General features: G+C 44.2%; 1 protein-coding gene across 1 annotated transcript in view; it reads left to right on the forward strand.

The window, feature by feature from the left end:
• TMEM132B (transmembrane protein 132B) overlaps positions 1–23,719 on the forward strand; it is a gene marked incomplete at both ends in the record, with an annotated part of 233,740 nt that overhangs the window by 32,142 nt on the left and 177,879 nt on the right. The window lies entirely within an intron of this gene.

A 23,719-nucleotide genomic window follows, 5' to 3' on the forward strand; every position in this document is an offset into this window, starting at 1 on the left:
CCTGTAGTTGCATCCATGCACGGTGGCTCTCCACTTAGACCCTGATTGTGTGCAACTGTTTTCAAAGCAAACTGGGAGAACAAGGAATAACAGGAGAAGAGGGGATTTGGGTGGTGGAAGGCTTCTGTGCAGATCTGTCTTATTGACTTAGCTTTTATTCCACCCCCCCCACGTCTGATGACTGAGGTTTCTTCCTTCTCGTGTCCCTCAAAGCTCTTGGTGCTTTTCTCCTCTCCAAGCTGTTTACAAGCTCAACAGTTGGAGCTGGTGGGACCAGAGACAGGACTTTGAGATAAGCAATGCCAGCCTTGCCCATCAGTGGGAGCTTCCTCAGGAGGTGATGTATGTTTTCAGAGTCCCTGCTGTTGGAGCTGGGATTAACTGAAACTCTATGGCAAACACCACAAGGGAGGTCAGGTCACCAGACAGGTTCACTCTATTTTGGAAATACCTTCAAGCTCATTAAGAACCAGTGCAGCAGTGAGGAGGAGGAAGGGTATGGTATGACCTGGCATTCAGAAAAATTGGGAATCATTGATTTGTCCGTCTGCATAGTGGATGTATAACGTGGCGCTGTTATGCCTTGCTTGCCTGCCAACGATAGGCTGTGTATCGATTAGAAGCTCATCTGTATTTTCAGACATCTTAGTCAGGCTGTAGGTGTTGGAAGAGTTTTTTCAGTATGACAAAATGCCAGAGTTATTTTGTGGATTAAGCCCTCTTCCTCAACTCAAACTCCTCTCCTGCCATGACGCTCCTTGTGATACGGATGTCTGTGTTTGTATTTTAACTTTATATTTAGACTACTGAGCCAGATCAAAGACAGAAATTGACTTAGGCAGTGGGCTAAAGGCTGCCCATGCAGAGATACAGCAGATCTATGCAGGAGGTTAAAGCCCCTGTAGTAACTTGTTTTCCCCAAATCCACTCCTGGCTGATGAGTATGAGCACGTAATTCAGATCAAAGTAGGCAAAAAGTGAGGAAGAGCCCCCTCTGTCCCTGCTTTTTTTCCTTCTCAGCCAAGTTTCATCTTCCTGTACCTCCCATGGCTATTTGGCATTACTGAGGAACCTGAAGGTGGTGTGTGCCTGCTCACCAGCCCCGTGGTCATGGGCTGGTGTTCCCACTGTGCAGAACTGAACACCAGGCGTCTTCCTGCATTTTTGAGTTGTGTCTCTCACTAACACACCAGCTCGCTTTGCTTGGTAAAATACCAGGACCTAGTGGCAGAGAGGCACAAAAGACTGCATTCACCTTATACAGAATTGGTGCTCTGCGTTTGTCTCTCTGTGCTGGTTGCCAGCCATGGGTTCCCTACTAGGTTTTATCCAGCTACTATCATACTTATTCAGTGTTTGGATTCAAAGCAAGGTCTGAATGCCATTGCCCTGTACGTGCTGACAGAGAAGGGGCGAATGCCTCTTGTACACCAGTGTCCCATTTCTGACAGCATTGGCCCATGCATTTATCCACCTGTGAGTTACTGCAGGACAGGAGAGGGCAGAGCTGAAGCTGGACCAGCTGCTGGTGGAATGTTCTGTGTGCAGACAGCTGGTGGGGCTGGTCAATGTGTCATTTCCCCATGGACCAGCTCTAAGCAGCTGTCGTGTGGAAAGGAATGACCTTTTTCCCCTCTTTTTTTATTTTTTTTCCCTTTTTTCTTTTCTCACTTCAGTCTGCCCTAGAAGCAGATCTTTGTAAGTCACCAAAAGGATGGGGCTGGTATCAAGCTGTACCTGCTGTATCAGTAATTATAATTAGCTGTTACAGCAGGAATTATATTGGGAAGGCAAGCGCTGAGCCATTGAGTCCTTGCTATTATTTAAACTCCTTAGGTGCTTATGTTGCTCTTGAGAGTCAGAGTTGAGCTCTTAAATCACTTTGAATCCTTTTGGACAAAACAGTTATTAGAGCTGGGGGCTTTTTTTACAAGACCTCGTATGTGTGATATTTCCCTGTGATGCACAGAGGTAATTGTAGAGTTGTAGCTTATATGTTTTAATGGCAGAGATGTGGCAATGATTAATAACTTGGTCAGCTCACACTGGCCCTTCCACCTCTAAGGCTGCAGAAGATGGAAAATGCTGTGCAGAGAAACACATCTCCTCTTGGGATGCTGGGCTGAAAGTGCCTGGTGAGGCTGAATGGAATACCATGTAAACGGCATAATAATGCTGCTTAACTGAGGGTTTTATGTAACTGCAAATAAAAACGTTGGAGCTGCATAAGATCCTTTGTAAAACCTGAGACACTGAGTTCTTCCCTGGCTTCACAGGTTTAAGCACACAGTGGAATTCTTTAATAAACTAAAGTCCTTAATTGTGAAGTGCTAGGACTGTTCTCATGTGGTGAGGGCAGAGCTACAAGTTGTTATAGGATATGTACAATGACAGTGACAAAGTGTTATGAGCACTGGAGTTGCTCGAGACCACGTGCCCCTCAGCAAGGATTTAATTTAGCATCCTCTGGTCTAAAAAGCCGCTGGACCCAGACCTGCCCCTGTGCAAATTTGTGGCGGTACTGTTGCAGAGGAGAGTTTTGCATCAGGATTTCTGAGAACACAGATAATATCAGGGATTACGGCCTCTCTCAGTGGGCAGCAATTAAGGGGTGTCAAGATCATTAATGCATAATTAATCTTTCTACTGCTGTATATAGTTAACAAACTAATAATGGAGCTCCTTTTGACACCTCTAATAATAGAGGCCAGCAGTAGTAAACTTGTTCAATGACTAGTTTGGTTTTTCTTGTTACGTTCTGAGCGCAAACAATTAAAAATGGCCTTAAAATTTACTCCCAATAGAAATCACACTGAGACTGATGAAACGACAAGAGGAAATGCAGGGCTGGCTTTGAGGGCTCTGGCCTGCAGTAGCTCTGCCTCTGAGTTGCTGATTGAAGTGCGAGATAGATATTTGAAATGGAATAACAGAACTTTGAATGTTTGCGAGCAGTCCTGAGTTAGCAAATCACCAGGAAACTGGCTTAAAAAGAAGTGATTTCTTAGCAAATGAATTGTTAATTATTGAGCTCCTGTGAATTCCTGTAATTTTAAAATCATGTTGGCAAGGGATCAAAAGAACATGTGGTGCCAGAGTGTTAGAGTATTTTTATTTATATCTGATTCACAATTGTCTCCATGGCAATGTGAGCGATGAAGGCAGAGGAAAGAAATGAGTTATCACATTATTAAATGACCCGGTGGAAAAAAAATTAAGACATGTTAAGGATTAATTTTACATTATAGAGCTGCCTAGCAAGCCATTATCATTACAGTTAAGGATTTGTTAGCATTTCTATTATAAACATGGTTTTGAAGTGTTTATTACTGTTTTAATTTGCATCAGCTGCAACTTCGCATACAGGTTCTCTGAAAAATGAATTCTAATTTTAAAATGCACCGAGCAGACCCGTTTATTAATTTTAGAACATTTCACTGCTCTGTGTCTTGTACAGAGTGAGATTTCTCCACTCCAAGAACTAAATAATGGCTTTTTTGCCTTCATAAAAAGAAACCCCAGCCCCCCAGCTGGAGAAGCAGCCTTTACTAGTATCTTTAGTGGAATTTGGTATGGAACTGTATATAGTTTTTATAGAGGTGAGTACAGCCCAGCTCTTTGCAAACTGAGCTGTTTCTGCTCTGCTTTTGTCTGAAGGATTGTCAGTAATGAATAGCAAAATGGAACAAATCACTGGCAAAAGTGAACATCTCTTAGAGGACAGAGGGTTTGTTTGTTTTGTGGGGGCTGCTCCCCCCCCAAGCAGAAGGGAGGAGATGCTTTTCATTGCAGCACACAGTTTATGCAACCCCCCCCCCCCCCCCCCCCAGTGGATTATTGCATAATGCAGGATAGCATTTTCAAGCTTGGCAAGCTGTGATTAGGAAGCTAAATGGGGAAAAAACCAGCAATTTTTGTTCTAAAGCAAAAGTATATTTGCGTCTTTCACACCAACAAGGGTGCTGAGCAGGAAAAGGTGCTTTCTCAGCAAGAGCACTGCGAGTGAGAAGCCCCATGTATGCCTCCAACACAGGGGAGATCACCCCATCAACTGCAATTTCAGGTATTTTCAGGGTCTTGGGAGCTTCGGATTCCCCAGAAACTTGGCTGCAGCATCACAGTGCTGCAGGAGAGTGCTTTGGATGTGCATGCCAGGTAGAAGTTGCCTAGAGGAAAGGTAACAGCAGAGGTGGTACCAGTATTAAAACAGAGGGGAAAGAGGAGTCTGGGCTTTATGGACCAGCTCATTTATCTTAAGATTCCCAGAAAATCTGTGAGGCTCTGCAGGGCTGGCTCCGGTCCATCCTGATCAATATTTTCATTCTCAATTTGGGTAATGGAATGGAGAATACGTTTGTTCCAATGACAGGTATATAAAGTCAGGAGGGACTGCAGATTCTTGGGGAGGAAGAACCACAGCGCCTTCTTAAAATGATCTGGACAGATTGAAATGGTGATCTGGATAAAGGGATAAAAGGGACAAGTGATAGCTTGGGGCAGGAATTGCTGCAGATGGCAAATAGCAGGCTAGGCAACACTTTAGGAAAAGGATCTGGGGTTATGGTATGCTGTCAGCAGGACAAAACTCAGCATGTCATGTAATGATAAAAAGGCACTCTGCAGGGCTGTGTGCAGGGAAGACACATGAAGTGACGCTGCTGTTGCAGCAGCCCAGAGGAGGGCTCAGCAAGATGCAGGGCACAGTGTGACCGCCGACGACCTGGCTGGGAGGGAGAGAAAGCCTTCCAATTGTATTTGTTATCCCAGAGGAACTCCGGTAGGCTGGATGGCTTGGTGTGAGAAGACACTGGGAGGAGCATTGCTCCTCATAGGAGATGCACTGTACAATCTGGGAATGGATGAGCATTGAACCTTACTTTGTGTTTCCTCCAGAAGCCATGGTGACCAGCGGGGGTGTTTGTGCAGAAGAAAGGATCAGCATTACAAAGTTCTCCTGCAGCTCACCCATTTTCTTGCAGGTGTCTCTCTTCTGAGCACTGACCTACCTTGACTCTTCTTAGCTTTCAACTTGAATTGTACAAGAAGTTATCAACAGGGGAACAGTACTGAGCAGGACAGAGCTAGCTGAATTCCCTCTATGAAATGCTACTTTACTTGATTAAGTCCAGTGCCATTTTTGCATGCAGCTAGCTAGCTCTCTGCAGGTGATAGAATAACTAATCAGAGTAAAAACATCAAATGAAATGAAATATAGACTGTAAACACCATTCTAATTAGTAGCTTTATGGGACTCTGTCAGTGACTGATCATGGAGTAGATTTCTTGCTTTCCATCTTGAGAATATTTGGGGTATTAATCATGGCTGAATGCCTGCTTGCATCTTCCTATCTGGGATTTAGGGTATTCTCATCCTGGTTCTCTGTGCATGCCCTGTCTGTTATGAAGTATTGAAAGCTGTCCTTGGCCTCACACTGACCTCTGGTTTTGCCTTCCTGTTGGTCAAATGAGCTTGAAGAAGGTGGCCTTGGTTTGGTGCTGTCACCCCTTTAAGTGATGGAATGGTTTGCTGTTTGAGGAGTCTTCTGATGGCTTTGTGTGAGGTTGGGCTGGAGGTGCAGGTGAACACAGGAAAGCACAGCATCTGTAAGTGCTCTGGATGTGTGAGGGGGCTGGATGAGCGTGTGGGGATTGCTCTCCCGGGGTGCTTAGGGCTGCCAGTGGCATTCGTGATGCAAATAGAGCAGCTTTTCTGTGCATACTCCAGTATAATGCATTGATGAGACATTGACATCATCTTGGAGAAGAGGAGGCTCCAGGGCGAACTTAGAGCAGCTTTTCAGTACCTAAAGGGGCTTTGGACAAGGGCCTGTAGGGACAGGCCAAGGGGAATGGCTTGAACCTGCCAGAGGGGAGACTGAGATGAGCTCTTAGGCAGAAGCTCTTCCCTGTGAGGGTGCTGAGGCGCTGGCACAGGGTGCCCAGAGAGGCTGTGGCTGCCCCATCCCTGGCAGTGTTCAAGGCGGGGCTTGGGTCAGCCGGCTCCAGTGAACGCGTCCCCTCACGGGACAGGGCCGTTTCTCACACTTTGCCCCTCACTAGGCAGGTTTTGCCCTTATTTGGATGTGTTTCCTGCAGGCGTCACCAGCCGTGCCCTGTGGTGGAACCGGTTGGAACCGGCCGTATCCGGGTGGGGCAGCCCCGCCGGTACCTCACAGCGGCCCCGGCAACGGCCAGGCCCCGGTTCGCGTTTTAACGGGCTAGTTGTGAGCACCGTTATTTCCTGCTGAGTGTCTTTGGAGCCGGATGAGCCGTGCGCTGTGCCTGGAGCCAGCAGCCTTCGTCTTGGAAGTTCATCAAGGGTGATTTTCGGTAATTTGCTTTCCAGCCTGTTAAAAAACAAACAGCATTTCCCGACTGCAGAATTACCGCCTGTTATGTAAGCAGGAACTCTTTTATTTTTTTCTAAATTTTAAAATACCCAAACACTTCGCTTTCAGGTCTAGATAAATATATATCTAGACAGAGAACAGGTGGCTGTGGCTCCACTTTGGTAGCTAATGGCTCCAGAGCTGTTGCGTGTCTGAGGGGGAAAGTGGGGTAGCAAAGCCAGTGATCACCGTAATGAGTTACTAAAGTGAATTAATGTGTTGGTGCTTGGATATTCCAGCCGGGTCAGCCCATGGCTGTGGGAGAAGGGCAGTGGAGGGGGCTCCTGTGGGCTTTAAGGCCTCCCAGAAGGAGCTGGTGGGGCTGTGGTGTGCTGGAAGGGGCATGGTGTGGCTGATGGCTGGAAAAATGGTAGAGCAGGGGCTGGGGTTTTTTAAAGCCTTTCAGTAAGATGGAGAGGAGGAATGATTTCCATGACAACAATTCAATTAGGGAGAGAAATGAAGGCTCTTGGAATATGAAAGAAGGTGTCACTGCTGTGAACCTGGAGGGGTTTGGGGGAGAGCAAGCGACTGAGTACAATCAAAACATTAAAACGCGAAAGCCTGATTATTGCTTGTGAATCAGCCCTTTCAAAAGGAAATAAATGATGGGAAGAGTGGTGAGGAGATGGAGGGGATGGCAGGGGAGGGGAGCAGCAGGTACGGGATGTGGCCACACACCCCGCAGAGCAGCTCAGTTTCGCTCCATCACTGCAACTCTTCCATACGTGTAAGGGGTCAGTGGACAAGGCAGGTGTAGGGTCCATCTCTGAGTGTTTAGGCTCCTTCTGTGTTACTTTGCACATAGGTGGTCTCTCCAGGCTTTCTCCTTATGCCCTGAAGCCTTCTAGCTGTGTGTTTCCCATGCAGGTCCCAGCAGTCTTGAGTATCCCTGCAAGCTGCTCCCCAAGTCACATCTAGCTATTTTCTGTTACCACTCTTCATTAGTTGATCTTCCTATATCTTTGAAGCCCAGCTCCTTCTAGTGCTAACTAGAAATGGCCTATCATCTCAAAATTACTTGGATCTTTATTATGATTATTCTTGGGTTTAGACACTATAATTTTGGACATTATATGGACTGAGATACTTGGTTCTGGCGCTGATGCTATTGATCTTGAAAAGTTTGCTTGGCCATCAGAAGCCCATCCTGAAGCAATGATGATTAACAAAAAAACCCCAAACCAAAATGTCAATCATATCAAAATTAAACTTTGCAAGAATGATGTTCATTGAGCTATTTGAATTCTATGCAGCAAAAGCAGGCTTGAAAGGGACTTGGATGTATTTTCCTGCTGTAAATCAAACAGGTTGTCAATTTGAAAGGTACTTGGTTATTGCTGATAAAAGACATGGCCAGTAAAAGGCAGGAAGATACACTGGGAACAAATAACCTAGTCTGTAAACAGTTGGTATTTGTTATATGTCTTTGTAATGCAGTGGTTTTGAAGACAAGCCTAGTGAAATTTCAGTTTACCAAATAAAAACAAAAAAGTAAATAAATGCTCCTTGTAGTGGGTGAGATAGTGCTCTGCAGGGTAATCAGTCCGAGAGCGCAGTGGGAATGAGGGAGCATGAAGTGTTGGTCAGCTCAGAGCAGCCCTGAACTGCCAGGAGGCTGTTCTGGATCCGTCTGGGTGCCTTCAGTGCAGCGCTGTGCTGATGGTGTCCAGACCCTCTCCAAAGCTACCTGATGTTGGGAGGACCTGCACCAGGACTGGAGCAGCAGCAGCTGGTTTGAATTGGTCTGGTGGGGTATAGGGCATAGACAGAGCCTCCTTCACAGTGGTGTACTTGTGGCCACATGGCTGCAGCTGTGTGATGTGGTGATGGACAGTGCATGATACCAGGCAGCACTAATGGAGAAGCATAAATCCTCCTTGCTTTCGGTAAGCCCAGACATCAGAACTGCTTATAATTAGCACTGCTGCCCCCACATGCCTTTTCAGGATCTGGCTTTCAGCAGCTGTTAACTCTGCTTGTCATTAATTGTTTGGGCTGGAACAATCCATGGGCAGAGATTGCCACTGTATTATGGAACTTCTCTCCCTGCCTTTACCGTGGGTTTTCTGTGCAGCATCAAGGAAATACACGCAGCCCATGCTACCTCGGTGATCCATGGATGCCTTTCCTTGTGCTCTGGGATCCTACCTTGGCATTTCTGATTTGCCGGATTGCTGAGAGCCCCCCCTTGGAACTGAAGAGCAGAACACCTGTGATTTGAGTACATGCTGTTGTGTATTGAAAGTAAAGAAATTAGCTTGAGGCACTCCAAGTCAAATGCCTGGGATGGTGGATGAGGTTTTAGGCATTTTGTCTTGCTCCAGCTGTGGAGCTGAGCAGAAGGATCACTCAGAGCTATGTAGAGAAGACCCAGTAAGGTTAGCTGAGCTCTGGGATGCACTGTGGTGAAAGAAAGGCAATGAAGAAATGAGCTGCCTTGTGCTCAGGGCAGCCCAAGCAACATGCTGGAAACAAAGCACTGATGGGTGAGGAGCGACCGAAGCATTGGCTTGGAGCTCCCTGAGTGAGCACCCACTTTGCCTCACCCTGAGCAAGTTTGGTGGAAAAAGTCTGACTGCATATATATATTTATGTATATATATATAGAGACACACTGTATCATAATGTGAAGCTAAGCAGCTGTGGAGAACTTGGCCTTGTCCTTCTGTTAGAGCTGTGACAACCCCTGGTGCTCTCATCCCTAGTGTTCTGTATAAGGAACCTGAATTCTTGAGGGTTTTGATTGCTGACTTACATTACTGTAAGGTTGTTTTGGTTGGGGGGAGAGAGCTTGTTTGTTTTTTTGTTTGTTTGTTCATTTATTTTAAAAGTCACTTTATGGTAGTAATGATAACACCATAATTCAGGAGCAAAAGCTGCTCTGTGATAGAGTGAAAGCCCTGGACTTATGTCAGGTTTTTCAGTGCAGCATCTGTACACAATGGTGTCTGCCATCCATTTGCACTTTGGCATGATCCAACAGTGTCTGAAATGAATGCCAGAAGGAGAAGTCAGTGGCGCTTGGTTCTCCTTTTTTATTTTTAACTGATATTTACATACAAGGAGGATTTCACAGACCTCCCTGGTGGTGTTGCAGCCTGCAGAAAATAATCTCTGTGGTGTGTGTCATCTTGGGAGAGCCGCAGAGGAGCAATGAAGCCACTTGTCCATGTGGAGGGGCTGGTAAGCAGAAAAAAAGGCAGTGCAGGCTCCTGCCTATGGGATGTGAAACCTGTGTCTTCCTCATCTTTATTTTAAACCTTTTGGGGTAAAGTAGGAGGGGAGAAACCACCTGACTCATTTTCAAAATGCTCTTCAACATTGATAGGAAAAGCAAGAATGTGTGATGATGCATGAGGCATTGGAGGTGACTGATGAAATAGTTGAGCCAACATATCCTACTACTTTTCTTTTTTCAGGAGATGATGTTGCTTCTCTTTTATGACCTCATTGGATATTAGTCACCATCCATCTCACTTGCTCCCACACTGCTGCTGTTCTGAGTCTAGTCCAAGGTCAGAAAGTCCCAATAACCCTGGCAACAGTGGAAGGCAGAAGGACAAAATGCACCCTCACATTTCCAACTTACAGCTTAGTCATGTTTTTTTCCAAGTGGCATTGTTAAAAAGTGGATATGATTTAAAAACATGCAAGTACTGAAGCCCCGGTTTAATTGCTGGTTACAGATGCTGCTTTTTATCCAAGCAGAACTTCTGAGCCAAGCTGAAGTTCTTACAGAGAAGAGTTTGTGAAATTCTGAAGAGGAGGAAATCAGCATTAAAATAGCGTTTGTAGAGAATCTTAAGCAAAATGTGCACTTTTCAGTAAAAGCCTTTGCATCATAAATTAGCAACATCTGTCCTCCTATTCTATATGTTATTTCCTCTCCAAATCCCCTCTAGTATCTGCCATTTTTTCAGAAGTATTCTTGGATACATTGAACCGTGGTTGAAGATGCTTCATAAAATATGCATAAGCACTTGTCACTCGGATATTGCTTCTTAGTACTTACCACTGTTTTTTCACAAATTAACCCTCCAACCATGACTGATGCCCGTGGTGAATATGAGTTGTGTTTCTAAAGGGCTTGTTGCCCACTATGGGTGGCAAAAAGCTGTTGAATTGGTCCTTCCTTTGTGGACTGTTTTTCAGAGAGCCCTTGTATGTGCCACTATTCTGAAAACCTCCTCAGGCTTGTTCCCTTTGCTGTGGTGCAGGCGGAGAGCCCCAAAAAGCCTGGTAGCAAGGAAGAAGTTTGACTTGCATCTGCATTAGTGCCAAGTCCTTGGAGCTACAGCTGGAGAGAGTCCAGTGCCAAAACTCAGTTTTCTGCAGTCTGCTGGAAGGGCAAGGGCACTTTTCTGTTATCGTGCATCAGAAAGAATAAGAAGGGGAGGAATTTGGTGCAGAGCTTGTCAGGTTGTAGAAATTGGGTAAAAAACCCCCTCAAACCTCTTTAAGGGGAAGGTGGGGAAAAGATAGGTTCTGTGTAACTGCGTATTAGACTTTTGCATTTAATAATACTTCAGCAGCAAATTTTAATTGTTGTAATAGTCTCAAAACTTTGCCTCTGTAATTAGGTGTACATGTATTTCCAGTCTTGCGTGAACAGGCCAGTATCAGGACCCAGGAAATACTGTTGTAGATGTGTGTTCAGTTCTGAAAAGTCGCTGCTCTCTTTGTATGATATCTTGTGGTGACTGCTTAAGAGCTGAGCAATTCAGAGTATGGTTTACAGACAAGCTGTGAGATAACCAGATTTTAGAGGGATGACAAAAGGTAGGATAACCTGTCATCTTCCCCATGACTGAGACACTGCTGATGTCTCAGAGGGCAGATTAACTCTCTTAGTTGGTTCAGGTGCAGACTGTGCTTGACTGCTCGGAGGGAAATAAGGCTGGGAGGATGCAGGAGCCTGGTCTGTGCCTCTGTCCCAGTGAAAGCTCAGCTCTACCTCTGAAATTCCTTGCAGATAGCCTTTCCTTCTGGAGTGCCAGTGCTGAAGAGCATCTAGTGCTCCCAGGAAATCTGTTCCGGTGTTTCACTGTTCAGCGGATAATACTGAAGAATAAAGTCCAGTCCTGGAAAGCCCCTAAGTATGAATAAAAACATTTAAAAATCAATACTGTGCTTTACAAGGAGAAAATAAGTGTGCAGTGACACTAGAGAGAGATACTGGGCAGACTTAATGCCTGATCCAGAAGTCCTTACTCAAGCAGAAGTTACATTTTATTCCTAAATTATTTTATTTCTGCTTTACTGACTTAATGGCACCATGCGTCCATTAGTGGCATGTGTGTAGCTTTGGGAGCACTGAGGCCAGCTTTGAAATGGACTTGACATTTGGGCTGTTGTGTTGTGAAACCACCAGCCAGTGTGAGTTTACTCATCGCCCTGCTGTGAGTAACTGAGTGAGATGGAAGCTGTCATTGTCTCAGGGGCAAGCAGGACAGGGACTGCTCATCCTCAGCCCCTGCGAGGTAGGGTGTTGGTGACTACTGAGTCCATGTGTTTCCACATAATCTCATGTGTGTCCAGGCTTTGCTTGTATTTGTTCTGCAGGTGGAAATAGCTTGGAGGTGTCTTTGTGCTTCCCTGATCCTTTAGCTCCGCTGTACTTGGCAGGTGTGATTAGGAATTACATGGCAGGAGGGAAAAGCCAGTGCTGAGCTTCACGGAAAAGCCAGGCTTTGCTTTTTGGAATGTGCATTGCAACTCCTGTTAATGCAGAGGCAGAAAACCTTAAGTGTGTAATCACTGAAAGGTCAGCTGGCTTCATGCACATTAGTAACATGCATAAAAATTTAATAAGTCTTACTAATTGGTTTGTTGTGCTGGAATTTTATTAATGACACACCATCGATTTTTAGTTAATGCTAAAAACTTAATAAAGTGCAATGAAAGCTGCTCTTCACACATGCCTGCTTCTCATTGATAAAATGGCAAGATTTGAAGCTGGTGAGGGCTATGCTGTTGGAGACAGCATAGGCACAGTCCCAGAGCGGGGGATTACACAGGTCTGTGGTAGGGCACGAATTCAACCTTCACTGCCTCTGTTCCTCACTGCTGCTCCATTGCCTGAGCACCCTGATGCTTGCCCTGATAGCAGTACTGTCAAAGCCCAGACTTCCTGGGACTTAATCTCCTGTTGTTGTGGGTTACCTTTATATTCAGGAGGTGAATATTGGCTTGTTTGCTTTACAGGTTTTGTAAAGCTTCTTGCTTTTGGAAAAAATTAACTAGTTTGGGTCTTTGTTGCAAGCTGTATATGCTGGAAACATTGTGATTAAATGTTCAGGAAAGAGTAAGATAAGGATGTTAATCAGTTAAAATTGTATTTTGCCTTTTTACTCCTACACTTAGAAAAAGGAACAGATATTTTTGTTTTTATTACAATCTATCCAATTAACTGCATGAATAAGTATCCTGCATTTCTGAAAGTTAATATTCCTGAAGAAAACTGCAGAAATGTTCTGTTTAAAATACGGTGATGTCTTGCGAATCCTGCACTGTTGTTCAAACAACAGGCCAGACTCTAAGACGCTAATGTGAGGGAAACAAGGTGAGCTCTGGGGCTGTACAGGTTTAAATAAATTGGTTGAAGCAAAACCTACTTGCAGTCAATGTCAGGGGTTCAGTTAAGCCCTTTTACCTCTCCTGGTGTGAAGAGACAAAATCCAATAAATTCAGACATGAGCCAAGAAGAATGTTACCTCTTCTGGGTTATTATCTCTTCCTTTGTGGATACCTCCAGTTTCTATGGACGTATGCTGGGGAGCTCTTTGGAGTGTGCACCTTGCATTCTTGGATGGAGTTGTTTTAAATGTGATGCTTTCCCAACCGTGCTGTAGAGCATCTCTCAGTGTGTGTTTGACAGCCTGGTATCCTTGGAGCTTGGGGTGCAGGAAAACACAGGGTCTCTCCATGTGCAACCTTGTGCCCTAGTCTGATGTGGTTATGTAAGATATGCTCAGTTTTTTTGAGGAATGATGTGCCAGGCACATAGTGGAGCATTGGGGAGCCTGTATCTGTATTAATCCTTTATACTGATATTTTTCTTCTCCATAACTACTTGGAACTTATTGAGAATTCATCTGGTTGCAGACTTTGAGAAGCCTTGATGGATGCCTAGCAGACAGGTGCATTTTTCCTTGCTGGGTTTCAGAAAGACTTCTGCAGCATCCTTGTTTTTCAGAGCTGGATTACAAACAGTCAAAGTGCCACATTATGATGGGTGATCACTGCTGAGGTTAAATCAGAGTTTTGTTGTGGGCTTGCATTAGCAGCTTTGATTGACAAGTTCCCCCTCTTGAGCTAGTTCACCCTTCATCTTCACGTTTCTGTCTTGCCCAGCCTTGAACCGAAGGGTAGGAGGGTGACATCAAAAGGGAGGTTCATTTATAGTCTGGTGCCTGTAAATATTTGTCTCTGAGTTTCATCTAAAATTCAGTGGAGATGCTGAGGTTCAAAGGGTGTGTTTGGAAGGTAAGGGCTAGGATTTTTGTTTTTTATAAAGTTTAGATTTTCCTACTCTTTGTTTGCTTTTTTGAAGCTTGCAGCAGGCTTTTGTAAGAATTCTTGAAAGTAGTGGCTCCCATAAGGGACTCTTGGCAAATTTGGGGATTTGGTGATGGACTATTTTCCATGTCAGGCAATGAAGGATCTGAACCCCAGTGCACAGAGCAGTGAGGGATTTCTTCTGTTTGCAGAAATTAGAATTATCTTAGAAAAAAAGTCTTAGAAATTTGCTATATGAGTAAGAGTGGCAGAACATTCATTGAAGATTAGCCAGGAAGAGATCTAGAATAGGCTGCCCTTGGAAGGCAGTGCTTCCCTTTGATTAATTAAGCATCCCACCTTGGTGATCCAAACGTACTTGGTGTGTATGAGATGTTGGGCGAGTAAAGATGGCAAAATAAGGGGTTTTTTTGCCAACAAGATTTGCAGTGTAGGATGCGTCCGGGGTTGTTATTCCATATACAGCATTTGTATGTTGAGGCAGAACTGCGTAATCCTCATTCCCATACTCTCACAACAGGACAACTGAGTCATTCAACTCCTTACCCTGAGCTGAAATGCGGAGATGAGAAAGTGGTTGGTGAGGGTGCCTGCATGTCCTCAGTGGCATGTTCTAAATGGGATTGTAGAAATGGGGTCTTGGTGCAGATTTCCCTCTTTGGTGTGTTTGGTGACCTTTCTTCTTCTCTTTGTGTCTTTTCTCTTTGATGATGATTAAGTCTTTGTGTCTTATCTCTTTGCTGATGCATCTGACTGGCAGTGGTATGGATCAGGCAGTAGTTGTGCTTCAAGCTTGGGTCCCTGTGTATGATGGGAGATAGGTCCTCTCCTTCTCTTGTTGTTCCATGCCAGGTTTCTCACTTCGGCCAAGACCTTTACTTGTGCCTCAAGTGGGAAGCAGAGGAGAGGCTTAGACTTCTTGCCGTGAGGTCGAAGTCTATCAGAATAAGGGTGGTAAAGTTTGTAGAGGACAATCTCCACCCAACTTTTGCATGATGTTTGTCATCAGTCAGATGTTGATTTTTATGCCAGGCCAGCAGACATAATGCTACCTGAGAAGTTATCTAAATAAATTTGCCAGATCAAGGCATTGTGCAGGAGAGAAACCAAGAATAATTAATCTTGGAGTGCCTGGGAGCAGCAGCTGTTCTCCCAAAGCAGGAGAAGAAGCAGAGGTAGAAAGGGGGCTGAGGATGGTCCCGGATAAACTGGTGCAAATGTTGCTCAACACTGACAGCATCTAAGGAGCCCTCAGGGAGGATTCTGTGAATGTGGGACCTCCAAGGCAGGAAAGCTTTTCTCCCTGCCTGCCTATGGTGGATTAAGGGCAGGACATCTTCATCCAAGGGATGATGGAAAGGCTTCAAGTATGGCTTTTAGCTTTTTGAACCAATGATTGATGGTTTCTATTTTTAGATGTATATTTAATGGAAATAGCAGGTTTTCAATCTTTGTACAGTCAAGTTTCATTTCTACTCCTGCCACTTCCTCTTTGCTCACTGCTGTTCCTGTCAGTCTCTCCTGGTCTGTTGCCTCCTGCTTTTCATCGGACTGTGTTCCCTGTTTAGTTCTGTCTCTTTTCTCCCTGTGCTGATTCACAAGCCTGTCAGCCTTGAAGAGTGTATGATCTTGGTCTCTGTGTTATGGCTCTCCTGCTATTGCCATGTTACCCCTAGGAAAGCATCCTGCTACAGCTGGGTGCTGTGGCCTCAGTCTTCATCCATGGAGCTGTAAAAGGAGTGGGCCCTCTCCTTGGCATCCAAATCAAGGCCACCCCAATTAGCAGAAGTGGGAAGCATCTGCCTTTTCTTCAATGTCAGTGGGGCTGCAGGTATTCAGGACCTGTTGAGAGATGGAAACTTTTGAAGGTATTAGATTTAATTTATTGCGTTTTTTGAAGTACTGGCATTTTAAATTTCTTGCCTTGCTGCTGTGTGCTTGTCAGTAGAAATAAATATGGCTGGGAACTTGGATGAGACCAGTTTCCCACCAAGCTTGGGGTTGTCTGGCTTTCTGTATCCCAGCCTCCCGGCATGGTCCATGGCACTTACTAAAGGCTTGTTAATTCTGAGAGCCAATCTTGAATGAAATCCTAGACTAATATTTGACTGCATCCCTTTAAAGGTTCAGCATCTAGTGTTGTGTTAGATTCCTGGCACTTGCTTCTGATATAAATTTGAAATGCTGATGTTACAAATGAGCTCTGATCCAAAGTGCTCATCCTGTAGGTGAAAGTTCGAGCTCATAAATTTATTAACTCTCAGACCATTATCAAAATCAATATTTGTTCACATTTTTTGCATATTTATCTTAACAGTGGCTCCAGATTTACATTTCTGATCCGTCGTGGGTGTTGTCTGTATTTCAAGTCTGCATACTACAACCAAGTTCCTATCCCAGCTTCAAAGGAAAATATAGGACCAATTTTAATGACAATGTACAACTGTACCGACATGTCCCAAAGCCTGGGGAAACCTGTTCATTAAAAATTAATGGTGTAGGAAGTCCTGGCATAAAGTAAAGCCTTGAGTGATATTTTGTGGCTTCATGGACTGTTAATTCTTTATTAGGTTTTCCTAAGACTGAGATAAAAGGCATTTTATCTTTTTTAAGGTTTGCATTAACATGTCATTGAGTTTTATAGATACATTGATCTTCGTTTGGCTAATCGAGAAAGGGGAATAGAAATGTGTTATATGCTAGAGCAAAGAAAACTCACAACGCTTCAGATTTTCTTGTTATTTTTAGTTAAGTTTTCTTCAGATATGGAATTGTGGCCAATGGCCAGAGTTGTGACATTCAGCTCACTGTATTTTATTGGCTATCCTGCCTAAGTTTCTTTCCCTTTTCTTGATTTTTTTAATTGCCTTTACTTTGTAGCTGCTTTGGCAGTGAGGTTGGTGTGTCTTCACTGGAAACTAGCAAGGTTTGGCAGTATTTCTTAGAAATACTGTCTGTGCCTGTGATGGGTTCTTGGCTACCTGAGACTGTTTTTATAACGTGTATTCCAGCATGAGATAGGGCAATGAAGTGTCTTTCGATTCAGAGAAAGGACCTGAATCTGACTGATGCCAATAGTTTCTTTCCTGCCCATGAACAAAGATAAAGTGCTGGGTCTGCAGATTTCCAGGAGAAGGCACCATGCCATAGGACCTAGCTGGGACAATGGAGGCAGCACATGGAGTGTCTGGGAAGATAAAAACAGTTCTTACTCCCTTACCCTAGCTGTGAAATCTTGGCTTGGTTGAAGTTGGAAGGACTTTGTCAAGCCAGGGATTGATCTCTTCTCTTTTGGTCAGCCCGTTAATGCCGTATGCTGCCTGGGAGTCTGTGTCTTGCTGCTGGGGGCTTTTTATGTTGCCCATCTTCAGGAGAAACACATCATCCTCACCAGACTCACTATGTGCATTTATTAAGGAAGCCTCTACGGAGAAAACTACTAATAGCCATCGTTCTTAACAAAGATTGTATGATAGTTGGTGTATTAGCACTTTGCATGAGGGTGTGTGAAAGGGGAACAAAATGATAAGGTGGATTTTGGCTTCCCTCTGTTGAAACTCATTGTTTCATCAATTCTGCGTGTGCATGATGGAAGTAGGCCCAGGTGACAAAAAGGGGATGCCAATGGATCTCTGCAGCTGGAGAGAGTTCCACCCCAGGTTGGATGTTTTGTTCCCAGCCTCATTAGAGCTTTGCACCTTGACGAATGGGATGAACTAAGCACTAAACTAAGTCCCCTGTGTAGTACTGTGTGATGATGACCTTCCCTGCTTGTTAGCTCTGAGGTGGGAAATCTTCCTTTTCTCCACATTGGATGGACTACCAGGACTGTGTTCACAACAGAAAGGCACAGGTTGGTTTTGGAGATGGTCTCCTTTGTATCAGGGGTTTATTTGATCCTTTCCTTGCCAACCAGTCTTGCCAAGCCAAAGCATCAGAGCAGCTTAGATCTCACTTCTCATCTTCAGCTCCCATTCTTGCAGCCTCTAGCAAATGCTTATTTTAGCACCAGCTGTCTGTAATCCCTTTGAACTCTCTGATATGAGATTAAATGTTAATTTACTATGTATCATTATAGGATTATATGTTATCTCCAGGATAATGGAACCCAAATGTTAGAATAGCATGTTTGAGATTTAGTGCTTGCACACATTTTCCTCCACTCAGGAAACAAGAATAGTTGAAGGTAGAAGACTGAAAAAGAGGTGAATTAATCTGACTGATCACATCTAGCTAAGAGCTCAAGCCCTGAAAGAACGTAACCAGAGGTTCATAATCTTTTTGCAGAGTTCAGAATAAGCAGAGAAATAGTTGACTGAGCTTTTTGAAAACTAAGTAAGTATGAAGGGATTGTTATCCGCTTTGGGTGTTCCATGGGCTAAATCCCCTGGATAAATTATGCAGTGTGAATTATGTACTCGCCTGCAGTTACAAATGCCAGATGAAGCAGAGTGCTCAAGTGACCTGTATGCCTAGTTTCTGCAGAATTTTATTCTCTAGGCTGTGGGTAGGTGAGCATTACTAGATGTAATAAGATATGACTTGAACTTGAATTGACTTAAAACTTGAACTGCACTTGGATGTTTCCATGCAAAGATTTATAGGAGATGCCACTAAGCAGAAGGTGAACACAGCTTTTTTTCTGATCCCTCTCAACTGCCCATTATGGCAGCTTCAAATGGCCAAATGCTGACACTGAGCTGTGATGGAGTTGCATCCTAGACACAGAGATGAGATTGGGGTTGATGAGGTCAGTTATATTTACGGGGTCTTATTCCAGTGAGAAACTGGGCCTGCAAACTTGTGCTAATGCAAGAAGTGGCCCAGAGGAGCAGGAAGCAGATATTTGTACTTCTAACCTCTGCACTAAATTATTACTGGTACAAATTCAGTTTTTATTTCTTAAATGATAAATTTTCCCTGAAATAGCTGACAGCTAGTACTGCATGCTAACCCTATGCATAAACACTCCTGGTGTGGAAAGGTTGCTCCTCAACTTTCCAGATCTCTCAGTCTTGAGACTTTTCTCCCAAGCTGCTACAGATTGCTATCAGTGAGTTGTTTCAATTCAGAGGTAAGAGGAGAAGTTGGGAAACACTGCTATAAATTAGTGTGCATCCAATTCGCTACCAGCACAGCCTTGTAGGTGAGCACTTTCTGCTCTCTTCCAGGCACTGGCCTAAACTAATTCTAAGCTGATCATCATCATGTAATCATCGTGTTGATGTTCTGGAGTTTCCTATCTTGTGTGTTTGGTTTGGCTATGAGAGTGATATCTTGTGACTCTTTCTCAATGTTGTAATTGCCCTGTCATGGAGGAAATAGTTAGATCCAGCTTTTTGCCTTCTTGGGCAATCTCAAATCTGATCTAATTTATTTCTCTTGACTCTTGAAGAGTTTGAAAATGCTGTCAGCTAATGCTCATTATCTTTTATTACCTTAATATAGTAACACCAGTGAACCTCCTCATCCAACTTTGTGTATTCCTTGGGAGTTCTTATTCTTTGCCTATAAGTTAATAATTGCCTGTGAGCAAGATAACTGTATTTGGTGCATCGCAGTATGAAAGCCATAATAAGGTTTCACTTTCTTTCCACACCAATATTTTGACAAGATCTCCTTGAACTGCCTCCTCCAGAGCTATTGGGAATTTTCCTTGTGCTTAGAAAATCGAACTCTAAATTGCTAATCTGCAGCAGACAGAGAAACAAACACCCAAGAAGTCCTGGGTGAGGCTGCAGGCTCCTTCCTCCCTGCCCATGAGGAGCCGTTCTCCATGTGTGAATGACAAGCTGCAGCCTTTGCTCTTTGTAGTAAGAGAAAAGTGCTACTGGGGGATGGTTATTTTGTCCATTCTGACAGCATCTGCTGTGGATTTGGAAAATATGTCAAATGTGTATTCATAAAGTAAAATAATGCATTTGAGCATGAAAAATTCCGCTTTGTTCTGATAGCGGGATGTGCTCGAGCAGGACTGTTTCGATAAGCAAGGGAGCAGGGGAGGAGGTCAGCAGCCTCCCTAAGAATACAAAGCTCTTTTACTCCATAGCAAATTAATGGAGTTGCTCGAGGCTGTTGTCATTCCAAAAATAAAATGTTGAATTAAGTAAAGGAATCTGAGAGAAGACAGAAACTTTTGTTCTGGGTATGTTTTAGGGGTGGGGAAGCTGTCAATAGAAAGGAAGGATTCATGTTTTCATGTGCTGTTCCTTGAGAGGAGACATAAATTGATAACTTAATGATGTCTAAACTGTAGAACTAGGCCTGTGTGATTGCTCCTATGAAAGTCAGAGAACACATTGTTTTGGGAGCCTGGTTAGTGTAAGTAGTTGGTTGCCTGCAAGAACAATGCAAAGTGTGTGCAGAAAACTGGGTTCAGAGAAAAAAGATGCAGGTATCTCTGAACCTACAGTAGTGAATCTGTAAAGCCATGGAGCTTTTTTCTGGAGCAGCTAAAAGGCTGGCTGGCCTCACAGGTCTCTGTTCTCAAACTCTGTAGCTTGTGCTTTAATTTCCCAGTGGGAAAACCTTCTGACTTGATGAAACTGCACACACACTTGAAATAATGTATGTGCATGTGTGTTTGCACGATAGGGATACAAATCTTGCTGGAGGCAACAGCCTGCACCTCTGGAGTTCAGTGGGGAAACCTAAGTGAAAGCTGACTTCTTTCCACAGACTTAAACACTGCAAAGATTGAACCAGGAATTTATCTACAATGCTAAGAGTCACAAAATTCAGCATGTGTAGTCAGGGTCACTATCCAGGGGAGGAATGTGACAGCAATGGAGAGTGAAATGAGAATTGCTCCCAGTGCTCAGGGAGAGCTGTAGTGCTGCTACTGGACACAGGATTTTGCTTTGCGTGTCTCTGCATCCTGTTTTGTTCTGTCACAGTCCTCCAGCGAGGCTGTGCCTGGTGTCTACTTTTCCTGGGATTACAGTCACAGTGGGATATGGATGAGTGCTGGTAAGACAGAGGATTTTCTGTGCATTCGAGACATATCTGTGTTCTTAGTAACTTTACAGGGGTTTTATTGTAAGCTGCTTTTGTGGTTTCCTGTGGCTGTTCGGGTCCATCAGTTTGGAACTTGTTTCCTGTAAGATCTTTGAAACAACAGCATGGAGAATGCAGTGAAAGCCCGTTGCTCTGGAGAAAGGCTTTGGACTAACCTTACCTCTTTCTGACAATGCTTTTAGAGAATCTGCTGCCAGCATTTCAATATCCTGTAATTTCTGGCTCATGCAAGGAATTTTACAATATCACCAAAGGCAGAAGCTTCTTTGAGGAGAATCAGGAGTACTATGAAATGATGTACCTGTGTATTCTGTGGATGCAGGAATGTAGGAGGTCTGTAGTATATAGAACTTCAAGTTACTTTGCTTCATTTTGTCTTTAGGTGTAATTCTTGAGGCCACTGACTGCAGTCCCAAACTAGAATTGGCAAAGAGAAACACAGCAAAGATCTGGGTCCTCCAGGAGCCCAAGGGGAACTGCCAGGGAGGGATCAGCGCGGACTGGGGCAGAGATTATTGCTATTATTGCTTAGGGGAAAAATTGAAAAGGCTGAAGCAGATTTAGGGAAAGATCCTTTTGAAATGGCATTTGCTCCTTAAAATAGGAAGGCAAGCAATGCAGACAGCACTGTTTCTCTCTACGGTTTTAATGGTGAGCTCAATCTGGGAGTAATAGAAACCTGTGTTAGTGATTTGGGAGTAAAATAGCCTTTCTGATAATATTGGAAGTGGAGCTGAGTGATTCCTGGAGTGCAGCTGTGCCATAATGTCATGGAATTCTGTTTATACCAGTTCCCCTTCATCTCTGCCTGCTTCCTTTTGGGGTGCCATTAGATGGGGTTGTGGGGGCATTTACTCCAGTCCTTTACTGCTATACCAGTGAGTACCTTTGTGAGAGATGAGGATGCACTTTGGTATTCAGCCTTAGCTGCTTAGATCAATATCTGCAGGAGGAGAGTGATTTTAATAAAAGGACTCTCTCTCAGCTTTCCTATCTCCATGACAGATAGACCCCAGCTAACATAAATCCTGGCCTTTCTCCTGTCAGTCTCTTGGCTTTGTGTGACATGTAGATGTTTTGACACTTGAATACAAATATTTCACAGTTAGCTAATAGTTTAGAGCATATATTTAAGAGATTTACTTCTGCAATCACCTGGTACCTTTAGTAAATGTGTTTGCCTTGTAAGGCCTTTCATTTGTTTGGAAAACATATCCACACACTCCCATACACATATGTGTTCTGTTGTTTATGAAATATCACTGAGAGAAAATGGGTTTTGCTTCAGATCACAGTACTAGGGAGCCCTCTCCTAGCCTCCTCTTTAGGAATGAGAACCTCCAGTAGCCGTGACAAACCTTACTTATCAAGTATCAGGAGGGGATGCACAGGGGTTTGCAATCTTGTCAGCTGGAAGCACCAGCTCTGCACCAGGGAAAGGAGCAATACTAGGACCAGTGCCGTGAGGTGGGGAGCTGCGGGACTCATCCGCAGTCCTGATGTGGCCCCTGGGACTGTAACCCCGCCTGGCTTCACCTGCGGTGGCTGTGCCTCTCGACTGTCCCCATACAAATCACCCTTCTTCCTGAGTTGGTGGTGTCCTGGTTTTCAGGGCTGGTTTTGGCATCTCCATCTCCAGACGAGAAATGCTGATGAGTGTCTGGAAGGGGGAAGGAGGTTTTAGGAAGTCCTAACACTGCTCATACCTGGGGGAAGCAACTTGAGGTGAGCTTGGTGTTCATGGTTTGTATTTATGGGGATTCTGCCACCAAGTGCTGGTTGTGCAAAACCTCTGGATATGGGCTTTAACAGTCATCTCTCCCCTCCAGGTAACCAGAATAGAAGCTCTCCTTGGTTAATCAGGTGTTTTTAAACTTCAGTTTAGCTTGCAATAGTTGCTCTATCACTCAGTTCTTTCAGCCGATGAGTTTGTGATCTTTAGCCACTGTGCTAATGCCTCTAATTGTAACTGGCAGGACAATTTCCCCATGGCTGCTGTATGAGAGATACAGAGAAACTTGCCAAGAGCAGCCTATGACTTTCAACTGCCGTATCAACACCCCGATTGAAACTAGAATGGCAAGTTACATCAGTGATCAGCCCAGCAGAGCAACCTGAGTGATTGCAACAGCCACATGAAATGAGAACTCATGGGGGATTTCCTCTCTTGGACACCTTCCCTGTGCTGAGGTTTGGGCAGTTAAAACAGCTATGTCAGTTTTCTGCACCAAGGTGGCCTTGGAGTGTAATACGGAGGAAAACTCCCTTTTATGCACCTGGGGAGTTAGTCTGGGCTGGAAAACCTTAGTTCTGAAAATACCTGTATTGCCTCTGTTAGAGGAGGGAGGAGCTGGAGACGGCTGATGGGGTCTTGAAGGAGAAACCCTGTGAATGTCTTACCTCATTTCTGCTTGGGTTTTGGAGAGGGACTGTCCAGTGTCTCCATGCTCTCCTCATGCTCACCTTTTTCTCTATAGGTTCACCCTCAATATATTTTCATTTGTGCTTCGCCCATCAAAATGATCCCCTTCTCCTATTTGGACAAGAACTTGCTGGCCCTGGAAGGCCAGAAACACTTATCTTGTCCTTTGTACAGTCCCTGCATGGGACCACATTGTGCTTCTGCACAAAATCTAGGTAGGACTACAGGAATATATCTAACTTCCAGCTTTTTTGATTGGACACGTTTGAATAAATGTTCTTAACAATGAAGACTTTGGCCAGAAGCATGCCTGTGAGAGGGAGGTGGAGGTGAATAAATAGAATACGTGATGACATAAAGGTTTTAGGAG

Source organism: Psittacula echo (genome assembly GCF_963264785.1).
Source record: "Psittacula echo genome assembly, chromosome: 13".
Lineage (NCBI taxonomy): Eukaryota > Metazoa > Chordata > Aves > Psittaciformes > Psittacidae > Psittacula > Psittacula echo.